This window comes from Megalopta genalis, chromosome 3, assembly GCF_051020955.1.
Source record: "Megalopta genalis isolate 19385.01 chromosome 3, iyMegGena1_principal, whole genome shotgun sequence".
NCBI lineage: Eukaryota > Metazoa > Arthropoda > Insecta > Hymenoptera > Halictidae > Megalopta > Megalopta genalis.
The window spans coordinates 21,209,399-21,224,551 of record NC_135015.1 but is presented as its reverse complement, the minus strand read 5'-3'; the positions used below and the strand labels follow the sequence as shown (position 1 = coordinate 21,224,551).

The window sequence follows — 15,153 nt, the reverse complement described above, 5'->3', positions numbered from 1 at the left end:
TAGTGTTGCTAGCTTTTGAGTAACAATTGTTCGAAAATTGTACGACATGCAGTAAATTCTCCCTAATTGACTCTCAGCTAGTACACAAAGATCGACAATTCGGGAATAGGAGATACGATTAGTCGAGCGTTGCACCTCGTTCTTATAGTCGCCGATTATCAACAACTATGAAAAAACGAGTCGATTTACTATAGATCGCAACGTCGTCGATCTTTCTACCGATCCCAACGATCTTTTAAACGCGAATTGCAGCACGTTTATCAATGAATAAGAATAATAGTAAAAATGCGCGTAAAACCGTTTCCATTATCGTCGGGGACACACCGATTGCCCGAAAGTCTCGACAAGGTGTCGGTCCCCGACGGGCGTTTCTGCTTTCAATGTATCAATCATCGGAGAGTTCCGAAGAGTCGAGCAGTTTTCGACGTGCCACGATCCGCATTCAAATGAAACGCCTCGGGAACGAGATCTCGGAACTTTCCGATGGCCCCGACACGTGAACAAGGTCTGAACGAACGCGTCTCTCTCTCTCTCTCTCTCTCTCTCTCCCTCTCCCTCTCTATCTCTATCTCAATCTCTGTCGCACTCTGCCCCCCCCCCCCTTGTACCGTCTCTCCGTCCTCCGGTTTTTGCGCACCGCGCCGCCCAGGCCGAGGCACACAGAGAAAGAGAGAGAGAAAGAGAGAGACAGAGAGACAGAAAAAGAGATGGAAAGAGGGAGAGGGAGAAAGGGAAAAAGAGAGATAGAAAGAGCGAAAGAAAAAGAGGGAGAGAGCGAAAGAGAAAAAGGGAGACATAAAGGGAGGGAAAGAGGAAAAGAGAGACTGAGAGGGAGAGAAAGAGAAAAAGAGAGACTGAAAGAGAGGGGGAGAAGGAGAGAGAGAGAGAAATAGGGAGGAGAGAGAGAAAGAAATAGAGAGAAAGACATAGAGAGAAAGTAAAAAGAGAAAAAGATATAGAGAGAAAGAGAGGAACAGAGAAATAGAGAAATAGAGAGAGAAACAGAGAGAAATAGAGAGAGAGAAACAGAGAGAGAAACAGAGAGAAAGAGAGAGAAACATAGAGAAAGAGAGAGAGAGCAAAAGAGAGAAATAGAGAGAGCAACAGAGAGAAATAGAGAGAGAAACAGAGAGAAAGAGAGAGAGGAGTGAGAGAGACAGTTGCTTTCGGTCGATCAAAAACGTTCCGCGAGCGCGTGAAACAACTCATACAATGCCGTCGAACAACCAGCCGATCCCCGAAGCCCCCTCGAACTATGCCGGCATGTACTATGTATGATACATGGAAACCGTGTTCCCATGCGATACACGTTTTCCTCGGTACGTACCGCGGGATGGATGGGAACGGGTTCGCGAGGAAAATATGCGGCCATTCATCCGCCGGGAATGACAATGAACAGATAAATGACGTCCACGTGTCCCGGCCGCCGCGCCGCGCCGCGCCGCAGCCGCGAGGAAAGGGTGATCGGATTCGTTTACCTGCGTGCCGAGGACGGCTGCGTTTCCCTGCCATAACTTCCCCAATGCTCCTCGCGCGTCCGCTGACTACGGCAGCCTTGTTCCCGTACGACAGTAATTCTTTGTTACGAATCCTTCTCGGCCGAGATGACGTTCGGAACCGTATAACTTGGAATTTTTGCCGATTTACGGTGTTGCCGGATCGTTCAACCGCTGACTACAGAAATTTCTCTCGGAAATGCTCGGAGGCTGGAATCGAAACGCGCGGATCTGAGAATAGCGAGGCACGATTCTTCGAGCCTCGGGGATTGTCTTTATAGTTGCTGACATCTCGTGAGAGCGAGAGTGAGAGTGAGAGAGAGAGAGAGAGAGAGAGAGAGAAAGAGAGAGAGAGAGAAACTACCTGGAAAGGCAGCGGCCATCATGCCGGTATAGATTACTATGAATGCATTGCAATGCTAGAATAAAAACGGCGACTTAACTTTTTCATTTCTAATGTTTTATACGTGAAAATTTGTTCAACGTATCGGCGAGATTCTTCCAATATTTATTCAATTGCATCGTGATTGATCTCATTTCGAGTAATATTTGTACTATCAGCAATACGTGGAAAAAAGAATTCAATTTCGAAGTGTTAAAATTAAAGAAAGAATTATGTCATTGTATGGACCGTGGAAGAGATTTCTAAGCGAAGTGTATCGATTTTGTAATGTAATTGCAACTAACGAAGCTCGCGCTTATAAAATTGTTTATATTATTAGTCAAGGTTATGTCAAGATTTTGTAATGTAATTGCAACTAGCGAAGCTCGCTTATAAAATTGTTTACATTGTTTGTCTTTCGAACGCATCGAAAGCGATGGCAAAGCGTTGCCGTCGCCTGTTTTATAGAGTCAGTTTTGTCGTAAATGTAGTAAATCCGCAGTCTATCGATCGTAAATACGGCGTCATGTAAATTTTATAGGGAAAAGGGACGGTGGTATCGAGGGCGGAACTTCCTTCAGACCGGATACGCTCCATTATTGTTAGTAGAGTGCGGATCTTCGGCATTTATAACTTACAAGCGTGTCTTTTTCGAAACGGCGGTGGAACGGAGTGGCCGATGAAATAGAAATCGAATTCGACGAAACGATTATTTCCTCCGTGATAGCGGATTTTTATTCGTTCAAACGTTCGCGTGCTCGATACTTTATCGCATACTTATTTCGGATAACTTTTATCTCGATTTGTTACTTTTCGCTTTTCGATAGCTAGCTTTCGCGTTTTGCTGATCTTAATTTTTTATGACGGACGATTTCACCGCAATTGTTTCTCTGTATTAACTCTCGGCGCTCGACGCCATTTTAACACTAAATCCAAAATAGCTTTCCTGACTTACGGTTACACTTTTAACACTTTTCTTGAAAATATAAACAGATTGTAATAATAATAATAATAATAATAATAATAATAATAACGTGTATTATTTCCGGCTCGATGCAATAATTAAACAAAGACAGAAATTTCCATTTGACTCGTGTTTGTTGCGATCGACAACGACGCTGTTGTTTTCCCCGTTATTTACAATTCATCATCAATTAGTCGACGTCTAAAATTATGTTAAAAATTACATTCGCCGAACACACAAATACGACCGAGTCGCCAATAGTACGAAAATATAACTATATTAATGGAAAATTGATTTTGTTTACGATATACTCGTGATTACCGCGCGGCAGCTGGGAACAGTGTTCCAGGTCACGGGACGATATTTAAAAATGGAGGAGGTCTCGGAACAGGTCAGCCGGAGGCTGTTGACATTGAGATAGGTTTGGTGGAGGAGCCGGGGATACGCTCCATTCAGTTCGGCGGCCGAGGCTTCGGCAGAAATTTTTCCGTACCGTCCCCTGGTCGCGGATCGAATCGATTTCACGTCGCGCAAGCGTTTGCATCCGGAGAAACCCTGTACAGTAATGTCTCTCCAATTGACGCTCGGATTGTCCACGAAAATGGTCAATTTTGGAAGAGGAGACACGATTGTTCGGGCCTTGAGGCTCGTTTTTTATAGTTATCGATCGTCAACAACTTTGCAGCTCGTTTTTATAATTACCGATTCTCAGCAACTATAAAAACGACCCAGAAGGCTCTAATAATCGTATTTTTCTCTTTCCAAATTGTCCATTTTTGTGGACAATCCGAGCGTCAGTTAGGGAGACATTACTATATTACAAAGATAAACTCCGCGAGGAATCATCGTAGACCGCAAGGGTTACTTTAAAGTTCTGTAACTTCGCGAACAAAAATCGCAGCCAAGTTTCTCTTTTTTCAAATGAAAGGAGAAGGATCGAACTTCGTTCCACGGTAAATGGCATCTCCGGAAAAAATTGTACAAAGTTCGTGCGTTTCGTCGAACTTGGCAAGATCAAGATTTTCAAGGTGACAAACATGAGTTCGCATTCGAAGGGTTGCAACGGCGAGGGAGTATCGAATTTAGAATCCAGAAACAGCGTCTTAAAGTAAAGGTTTCAAGCTTCAATTTAGAAAAAGAATTATCGTCCTACGATGATTTTCGGCGGAGTTATCGTCGGTCGATGAATGGGCAATTTTGAAGGAGGAGATACGATTGTTCGAGCCTCGTGGCACGTTTTTTATGGTTATCGATTGTCAACAACTATAAAAACGAGCGCCAATTAGGGAGACATTACTGTATCGATTGATTCTTCCGAGTAGGCTGTTTTTCGAGAAAAATACTCGTTGGTAAATTTTGCAAGCGGTAACTCGCAGAGACAGGCGCAAATTCGATATGTACAGTGGCTCGCAAAAGTATTCGTACACTTTTATCGCTAAACCTATCACGTGCGAAACAATTTGCAATTCTGCAATCTTCGGAGACACTTCCATGGAAAATGCTTGAATAAATTGTACCACTGTTCGAGCAAATTTTGTAACGAAAACTTAACAAAATCTGCTCTCGCAAAACTAATCTAATTTTCACGAAGCAACGGAACGAACTTCTTTAAAATCGGACCGAACGACTTGATTTTTGTTTAAGTAACAGAGGGACCAGTTTGCTGGACAGTGATTAAAATGCTTTTTTCTTTATTTTGCTATTACGCGAGCACGATGCCTGACCTCGCAGACAGCGGGTAAAGATTTAATTTAAAAAGAAGAATCGTCCATCCCTGCGTCTGATTTCTGTATCGAGAAACAACGCTGTCGAGTCGGCTAATGACCTGACGTCACGCCGCGCCACGGCGACCAGGCCTTGAGGAAAGCGTTATGCAGCCAAAGGTACGATGATGTTCTCCTACCTGAAGCTGAACGGCGAGGATAATTCGTTCTGGTGAACCGGTGTGCGCGCCGCGATCTGCTGCACACGAAGAAGATTGGATCGACGTCGTTAAGACTGCGAAACCGATCCCCGGCATTGATCGGAACGAGTACAAATTGATCGTAACTGTCTAATCAAACCGAGTTTTCTGGATTGATGCTCCGAGGCTGCGCACGGTACGTTGAACCTCGTTTTGGGACCGGCTGGTCGGATCGATAAATTGCAACGGGTCTTTTCTTAGCAGCCTTTATTAACCCCTTAACGCATAGTTTTTTTGGAAAAAACCGGCCAAAAAAAAACAATCTTTTTAATGTAAAAAACACAATTTAGAACATTGTTGGAACAACAGAAGAAGATATAGCCGTTGACTGGAAGTAGATAAGCAATATCCAACCAAATCCACATCCTCGAAGGTTTTCATTCGTTACGGGCCCTGATACAACTTTTCTTTTGCTGGAGAATTTTGATATACTGTGCTTTTGTTCCATGGAAAAAGGCTATATCTTATTCTCGAATAAATATGTGTTACAGCTTACAATCCCATGTAAATGATAAATATCAATAAAACGATTTTTTCTTCTTCGCTTTCACATTGTTATTTTCAATTCTCGATTATACTCGAGTGTGAAAAATTGTAGCAGCATAAAATACAACGCCGCTCGAATGATCTCGAGTGTGCACAGTTTAGCTTGTTTAGCGCGCTCGAATTAACTCGAGCGTACAAGTTAAGGGGTTAAACCGCGCGATGCGATTTTAGAACGCCGCTCGATTGGACGCGATTTAATCAATCCGCGATCGGGCCTTTTCTATTTTCGCGGGCGCGCTTCGTAATTATACGACGCAGGAACGGTCGGAGATGATCCTGTTTCCTGAAGACTTCGTATAATAATAATAAAAACAATAATAATAACTTTATATATGGACTGGATAAACCCCATTTGTTACTGTGAGAGAAAATAACAATAATAATTCACCAGCGACTGGTGAACCGATTTTGATCCTGTTTTCTCAAGACTTCGTATAATAATAATAAAAACAATAATAATAACTTTATATATCGACTGGATAAACCATTTGTTACTGTGAGAGAAAATAATAATAATAATTCACCAGCGACTGGTGAACCGATTTTTATCCTGTTTCCTCAAAACTTTGTATAATAAAAATAATAATAATAATGATAATAACTTTATATATCGACTGAATAAACCACTTGTTACTGTGAGAGAAAATAATAATAATAATTCACCGGCGACTGGTGAACCGATTTTCAGCGCGTTACGCGTTAGCAGATCCAGCGAGCTCCCGTTTCATTCCGCCGAGTGCTGCAGCACCTTCGTTCGCGGATAAATCGCCATAATCGTTCGGACCGGCCGAACGGACCATTTTCTCGGAATAATCCTAACCGAAACCGCAGGAATCCGCGGAACCGGCGAGCCCGAGAATGTATCCGGCGTGAAAAGAGCTTGAAGCTTCCAGGAGTCCGCGCGTCGCTGACTCGCGAAGACGTCTCGAAGAAAATGTCCTCTGTCGAGTGAAAACGTCTGCGGTTTCTTTCGATTTCCGGGCAACGCGCGGCGGCCGCGCGCGGACTTTCGCTCGGGAAAATCTCTCGGGGGTGGAAATCAGCGGACCGGAAACGGTATCGGATTCGAGGGTGAACCGAGTCCCGCTATTTGGGCCGCGTCTCGCTCCCGGCGACGCGATGTTTACGCGGGCCGATAATTTAAATTATATGTAATTAATAATATATAATAATAATATAATAATAATATATAATAATATAATAATAATATATAATATATATATATATATTAATATAATAATAATATATAATATATATATATTAATAATATAATATTAAAATTATATTTAATTTTCCGTGGAATTTAAATTTCGGGAGAACCGGGTCAAGCCGGGTCGGTCCGGGCCGAGTACGAACCCGAAACCAGCCGAGGCGGGTGAAACGGACTCGGCTGCGATCGCCGGCTGTTCCTCGTTCCGTTGCGCTTTCGAGTCGGCTTTGACCTGCCAACGCAGGTTACCTGTGCAGGTAAACGTCAGGTAACGCAGCCAGTCGCAAGCGGAGTTTCAATCGCGGGCTCTGCCCCAAGAATCGCTCGGTGCACGCGACGCCGGTTTGCCCGTGCCAGAAATATCGATTTTCTGCTTCCGCGCGGATAAAACCACCCCCGACGGCTTCCTTTTCGAATCTCCCGCCCTCGACACCCATCCCCGGCATCGGCGAGCCGCTTGGAAAAGTCGCGCGGCAAGGGACACTGGGGCGAAACACGCTTTTTCCAGCATTTTTTTCTCGTTGCCGCGCTTTTATGGAAAATTGCACGACGATTTTTGGTTCAATCGCTCCGACGACTAGCAATTTTTCGTCCTCAATTTCTCTTATTCTAATCTTATTTTTTGTTATCTTAATACTAAAACTACCAAACAAGTCGAAATTACTGGTTCCTGATTTTTTCTTTCGCGGTTACTGAAATTACTGAAATTATATTTAAGTTCTTTTTTAGCGTTTATATTTCTTATTATTAGTCATATATATATACACAGGGTGTTCCAAAAATGTCTCGCAATCCAAAAGTAGCGGGTTCCTCGGGTCATTTGAAGCAACTTTTTCCTTTACAAAAATTTTCTCCGAGGCACCGTTAACGAGTTATTAACGAAAAACAGTGACCAATGAGAGGCGAGCTCAGCTGGCGCGAGGCGACCGAGCCAATGAGCGGAACTGGGCTTCGCGCGCTGGTTGGCTGGGCCGCCGCGCGCCAGCCGTACTCGATTCTTATTGGTCACTGTTTTTCGTTAATAACTCGTTAACGGTGCCTCGGAGAACATTTTCGCAAAGGAAGAAGCTACTTCAAATGACCCGAGGAACCCGTCATTTCCGGATTGCGAGACATTTTTGGGACACCCTGTATATAAAATATATATATTATATATATTATATATTATACTATATATAATACTTTATTATACTTTGCAATCCGAACAATCGTACATTACACAATTAAATGATCCAACATTTCCATCGAGGCGGATCGTGACCGAATGTGCAGCGCTAATAAAAACAGCATACCGCGGATAGGTTTCCGCAACGTTTGGCTCGCCAGCGAAAAGAACAAGTGTCCCGGAAACGAATTCACGGAACCGTTGATAGCGGCTCCTGCATGGAAACCTCAGCCGCTATCGGGAATCGCTATCGTATTCACGAGTGTGCGTCACTTGCAAATGTGTCATTGTTACAGACTGCGGCTATACCGGCCAGTTTTAATACTTTCCGCGGGCGCGCGCGCGCGCGCGAGCGATGTGTGTCACTGGTAGCCGATAGGCCCGCGTCAAAAACAAGACCCCGATAAATTACACGGCCGCGTGCTTCATCTGAGCCGGCGGACACGGGTCGGTGACAAATTCAGGAATTTCATTGCATCTAATTAACCCTTATGCCATAACCTTCGCGCCGACAGCCGCTGCTCCTCGGAAGTTCTACAATAGCTTATGCAATTTCTCGCGAAAATGACTGTCGATCGTTTCTCGATAACGACGCGCATAGAAAAACTCGAGAGGAAATGGAAACACTTTCCAAGAAATATGCCGATTTATGCGCATCGCCAGCGGTTTAGCATAATTTATGTGACTCGTTATTGCGGGCCTCGGAATGTTTCAACGGGTCAGGTTCACCGCTGCGCGTAAACGCGGCAACGTCGCCGGAGGCGTTAAACAGCGCACCTATTAGCGTTGTTCGTATCGAATATTAATCGGCTTTTAATGCACCGGCTATCCTTTTGTAATGCGGTGGATTGTTGCGAGCCGTATTTGGGACCGCACGGAATTCGGCACGTTTCAACGTGGACTCGTCGCGATATTAAGATTAACCAGATTGACCAGAAAAATGGACAATTCGGGAGGAGGAGATGCGATTATTCGAGCCTTGCGGTTCATTTTTATAGTTATAAATTGTCCACGATTATAAAAACGAGCCGCAAGGCTCGAGTAATCGTATCTCCTCTTCCAAAATTATACATTCTAGTGGACAATCCGAGCGTCAGTAAGGGAGACATTATTGTATTCACAAAAATGGACAATTTAGGAAGAGAAGATACGATTATTCGAGCCTTGCGGTTCATTTTTATAGTTATAAATTGTCCACGATTATAAAAACGAGCCGCAAGGCTCGGATAATCGTATCTCTTCTTCCCAAATTATCCATTCTAGTGGACAATCCGAGCGTCAGTAAGGGAGACATTACTGTATTCACAAAAATGGACAATTTAGGAAGAGGAGATACGATTATTCGAGCCTTGCGGTTCATTTTTATAGTTATAAATTGTCCACGATTGTAAAAACGAGCCGCGAGGCTCGGATAATCGTATCTCCTCTTCCAAAATTATCCATTCTAGTGGGCAATCCGAGCGTCAGTAAGGGAGACATTACTGTGTAAACAAACGCGTCAGCTTTTACCTGCGCTCGATCTTTCCGATCACGGAGGAAATGCCGCACAACGATTACGAAAGCGTCGCTCCGTGTCTCTCGCTTTCTCCTCTCTCTCCTAAATCGTGTACAAGTGTTTTTGAACGTTACTGTACCGCGCGCGCAGCAACGACAACGCAACGAGAGCACGGGAGCCGGCGACTTCCCGTTACCGTCGCGAAATAACAACTTCGCGGAGAATCGGGATCGCAGCCGAATTAATTGGAGTGCGGCAAAGGATACGGAAGACCTTAATCCAATAACTTTAAGCCGCGGAAACGCGGCTTAACATCGAACGTCCGGGTGGCACACGTACATCTCGCGTGTACGCCGCACTCAATTTACAAGTTCTCTGCAAATTGTTCCGAACCACGATTCAGTCCGCAGGCAGAACCAAACGCTACTTGTCGCCGGTTTTTCCGAAATCCGCGGGAGCTCGCCAAATTGTGGCGAGCGACGCCAATGCGGCGATCGGGGAACAAGCGGGTCAGAAATCACGGGACGACTTCCTTTCTTCCCGCTCGCATCGGTCGACTCGACGGCCGCGGAACAAAAATAGTGGAACTCGGAGGACTTCGGACACACAGGCGACAAAGTGCAATCACGTCACTCGTGATTATATATGACGAAGATATAGCAATCTTCTATATTTCCACCGAACGGCAGGGTCCATTTCGACCCGGAGCGTAAACCTTGTTCTTCGAGTGTCCGGTTTATGAGAAACGATTTAAATTTTTACGCGATTCGTTTAGGTTCGCGGAGTAACTAACGCGCCACAATATGACGAACGAAATTATAAATAATTATAAGTATACGCGGTTCGTATCGTTGTCGAAAAGATCCGCCGTTCGAGGGTTGAAAGGTGAAAGAAAGTGAAGTTCGGGGTAGAATTGGGTAAAAAACAGTAATCCGCAACTAATTTATAACGACTAACGAGTTATAATCGTAAATCATGAATCAGATTACATTTTGCCTAATTACTTTGTTATTATAAATTATCACGAATTAGTTACAATAATTAACGAGTTATAATCGTTGATCGTTAATCGGATGACAGTAAATTCTCCCCAATTGTTGTTGTCGATCGGTAACTATAAAATCTATAATAATAAAGTATAATAAAGTATAATAAAGTAAAAATAATAAAGTATAATAAAGTATAATAAAGTATAATAAAGTATAATAAAGTAAAAATAATAAAGTATAATAAAGTATAATAAAGTATAATAAAGTAAAAATACTAAAGTATAAGTAATAAGTATAAAAGTCTAAATGAAGTCATAAATAAAGTAGAAATCGGTAACTATATAAAAACGCGAGCCGCGAGACTCGACTAATCGTGTCTCCTCATCCCAAAGTGTCCATTTTTGCTTACAAGTCGAAGGACAATTGGAGAGAATTTACTATACTTCCTGCCCAACTCCGGCTAATCGAGATTAAACCACCAACGTTGTCATAATCCCGATTCATCCGACGTTCAAGCAAAAAAAATCACGCGATGCTACACACCTCCGTCAACCGTCGACAAGCTATCGGCGATCCGCACACGATGAAAAACAATCTGCAAACAATTCCAGAGTTGTTTGCAATCTTCGAGGAAGACACGAGAGTCAACAATCGTCCGATCGATCGGCAACGACGCGCGGAGATTCCTGGCGAACTATAAAACTCGCGAAATCCTCGCGACTCTGGTCGCTTAGAGTTTAGAAGAATGCCGATCGAACCGGTTGGTGGAGGAAGGTGACACAAGCCAGGGTCGCCAACCAGAAGAGGTCAGCGCTCGATGCCCGCGGAAATTCGTTCATCGATAAATATCGATAAAAGTAAATAATAATAATAATGGAAACTGAATAATGTAAAAATAAATGTCAAAAGTAAATAATGTAAACCGTAAAAGGTACGAACAGAGTTATCCATTTTGGGGTCCCGTGAAATTACAACGACATTGAAAAGCAAGCTATCGGTTTAGATAAATCGCGAAGATAAATATCGCCGTGGTTCTGAAAAGCAGCGAATCTTTGCACAGGGAAGCAGATAAGAATCGGGGGTTGCAGCGAGCCGCGTCGCGTACCCTCTTCGACAATTGTCGCTCGAGTCGCTTGCGGAGACGCGCTTTTATAGAAAGATGATACAGTGATGTCTCCCTAATTGACGCTCAGATTGTGCACGAAAATGGACAATTTGGGAAGAGGAGCCTTGCGAATTCGAGCCTTGCGACTCGATCTTTCAGTTACTGATTTTCGACAATTATAAAAAACGAGCTGCAAGGCTCGAACAATTGTTTTTCCTCTTCTCAAATTGTCCATTTCCGTGGACAATCTGAGCGTCAATTAGGGAGACATTACTGTACCACAATTTTTCTTTTTACGTAAAGAGCGTCGAATGAATTTTGCGAATATAATTACTGGACCGCGGATTTTATGCATTCATCGCAGCTGACGTAGTAAATAATTACGTAAATCGCAAATGGAAATTAACCCTTAGGGGACCAAAACTATTTATTTCCAGTTTACACACTGCCAAGTCCAGACTGTTTTTCAAACGAAGTGAAATTTTTTACTGAAAATTTCTGAAGTCGTAGATTAAGCTAAGTCTTCTAATTTAAATGTCTCCGAAGCAGATCAGGGTGGAAATTGAATAAAAATCTGTAAAAATCGCCTACCGTCTATGAAATCGCAACAATTAAAGACCGATCACACGCAATACAAACTGATGCAAACACACAGCGTCGAAGAAACTAAAATTCGAAGCGATCCCATACACCTGGATGTTCCCGCAGAATCGTCAAAGGAATCGGTTTTCAGGTAGCGAGCCCGATGTTTAAAAGGACGTAAGCCGGGGATCCGGGGCATCGACAATAGAACCTCATAGAATACAAAATCGCGGAGACCCGAGGATTCGAACGGCCGAAGCTGTACCGAGAGAGGAAATACATTTCCATTGAACTTGTTCCCCCGGCGGTGACCGTTCAGCATAGCCGAACTTTCCGCAAAGATGCGCGTGGCATGGACGCGAACGACTGTACGCAGCAACAGCCGAAGAAACGCAGCGTTTCCGTCCAGAAATAACTGCGTAGACCGGAGCGCGTGGCAACGAGAAGCGAGTGCTGCAGCACCTATCCAGCGACGACGGGCGGGGAGACGAAGGTTCTGGACGTTTCCAGAAAACGGCAGAAACGGCTTGAACCGCGAACCGGCCGCGAAGATATCTGCCGATGCGGATTGCAGATGGTCGCAGCCTATCTCGCGGCTGCGTCGAAAGTGATCGCTCTCGGGAGCGGAGCTTAGCCAGTCCGGGAACGGACGGCGGGCCGAGGGGATCTCGAAGGAATTTCTAAAGTGCGAGGAATCGGCGTCTATATCGTTTACCGATCGCGTGGGCCTCGGCGAAATCTCGAGGTCTCTCTCTCGCGTTGGCGCCGTTTTTCCCCGGCACGGTCCCCGTTCCCCGGGGACTGAGCGCGATTTACCTTGGTCGACTTGAAGAGGGCTCGCCGAGAATGAATCAGCGACGGTAAGCGGCGATAATGCAGCTCGGCGAATCTATCCGGGCTGCAGGGGACCACCGATCTTCTGGCTGGGGCCCCGTGAAACTCGTTTCTCGCACGACGACGACGACGACGATGCCCCTAAGGCTGCGGGATCCGCGTGAAATCGGTTCCCGGCTCTCCACACCGGACGACGTTCGACACGTTGCGGGCAGAAGGCCGTTTTACACTGACCCCCTGCCACTGGAACTTCTACGTATAACCATCGTCAACGTCCTGCCACGGTTGCCATGTTGCGTGGCTTCGTTCCCTTGTGTCTGTCGGTGTGACGGCCCTGTTCAAGCGCCTTCTTCTGCCTCTGTGTGCGAGCTCTGTGCTCTATAGTCTGCTCGACGCGACGGTACCACGACGACCGACGAACGCTCTCGCGCGCGATCCTCGGTTCCCGATTCTCCTTCTATGTGTGTGTGTGTGTGTGTGCACGGTGCACGGTGCACGGTGCACGCGACCGACAAAGAACTGCATTCGAAAGCGAGGATGCTCCCGGGATACTCGGCTCTCCGGAACTTCGGCGCGATCGCCGCCAATTGTTCGATCGGCAGGACGCCGGCGGTCCGGTGCTTGGGTCCCCGGGGACTCGGGACTGATCTCCGGAGGATAACGGCCGCTGCGCGAAATTTGTCGGTTCGTAGAGCGAATCGTTTTCCGCGCAGGCTGCTCGTTTCATCCTCGGCGAATCTTGTCGATTTAGAAGAGCGAGGTTAAGAATACACAGGCTGTCTAAAAATTATGGTATTTCCGGGGAATGAGGGGTTCCTGAGGCGATTTGCAGTAACTTTTTCCTTTACAAAAATTTTTTCCGAGGCACCGTTTACGAGTTATCGAGGGAAAACGATGACCAATGAGAGGCGAGCGCGGCTGGCCAGAGGCGGCCGAGCCAATGAGCGGGACTGGGCTTCGCGCGCTCGTTGGCTGGGCCGCCACGCGTCAGTCGAGCTCGCCTCTCATTGGTCAGTGTTTTTCGTTGATAACTCGTTCACGATGCATCGGAGAACATTTTTGAAAAGGAAAAAGTTGCTTCGAATCACCTCAGTAATCTCTAATTTCCCGGAAGTGCCATGATTTCGGGACAACCTGTATATCATGATTCGTGTTTTCTTCTTCTGTCGAGATCATTTTCTATTCCAGGTATCGATCGGTCGCGGCGCGAAATTTATCGGTTCATAGAGCGAATCGTTTTCTAGTTGTTTGTTTTATTTTTTTTGTTTTTGTCAAGACGAATTCGACGACCTTTGAACGACCTTTGAACGCTCTTGAATGAAAAGATCCGATAACTTTATTTCCCGGACAATGGGCCAGAAAGAATAACTTCGAGAGAAAATACTCATGCATAATAAATTGACTTGTAATAAACTTCTGATTGTTGATCGTCGATCAAACTACCTTCGATCCAATTATAATATTATAAATTAGTAGCAACGACGAGCGAGTTGTAATTGCTAATAGCTGGTCGGATCCAATGTTGCCAATCCACGAACGATCGATCGGACTGCTATCTTGGGCCTTCATCGAGCGTACCAATTTGAGAAGAAAATGTTTAGCTCGGTGTATAGATAATTTGTCGGAGCAGCCAGCGGAGAGAGAGAGAGAGAGAGAGAGAGAGAGAGAGAGACCGTTTGCACGAAGTCGGTTGATAATCGGGGCGGCACGTGCAATTATCCACTTACGCGATTGCATAATCTGGATAGAGAATCGGCGGGCGGCGGACGGGTGCACGAGATCGAATGGAAAAAGCGCGGCGCCGATACCTGAGAAAATAATCGTTCGAGGAGCTAATAAATTCGACCCGATCGTGCGATCCGTCGCCGATAAAGGCGCGCGGCCGCGGCCGCGGCCGAGCCAGCGTGGCGCAATCGATTCTCGGAGGCCTATTACCATCGCCACGGTCTCGGCGTTCCAGGAAAGAAGGCGTCGTTTTGTCGAAAAAAAAAGAAGAAAAAACGGCGCCGTCCGATAATCGGCGAGTCGCGAATTCGGCAGTTCGCAGGCCTGCATTCGCGTGCAATTATACAAATGTCTCGCAATCCGGAAATGTCGGGTTCCTCGGATCATTTGGAGCAACTTCTTCCTTTAGAAAAATGTTCTCCGAGATACCGTTAACGAGTTATCAACGAAAAACAGTGACCAATAAGAATCGAGTACGGCTGACGCGAGGCGGCCCAGCCAACCAGCGCGCGAAGCCCAGTTCCGCTCATTGGCTCGGTCGCCTCGCGCCAGCCGAGCTCGCCACTCATTGGTCGCTGTTTTTCGTTGATAACTCGTTAACGGTGGCTCGGAGAAAATTTTTGTAAAGGAAAAAGTTGCTTCGAATGACCCGAGGAACCCGTCACTTTCGGATTGCGAGACATTTTTGGGGCACCCT

General features: G+C 45.4%; 1 protein-coding gene across 3 annotated transcripts in view; it reads right to left on the bottom strand.

Moving 5' to 3' along the window:
• Mdr49 (Multi drug resistance 49) overlaps positions 1-12,969 on the bottom strand; it is a 178,276-nt gene extending 165,307 nt beyond the window's left edge. For all 3 annotated transcript variants that reach the window (XM_076520292.1, XM_076520299.1, XM_076520296.1), the window contains exon 1: positions 12,714-12,969. The gene's annotated coding sequence lies outside the window, so the exon portion shown is untranslated. The remainder of the gene's footprint in view (positions 1-12,713) is intronic.
• Between the last annotated feature and the right edge of the window lie 2,184 nt (positions 12,970-15,153).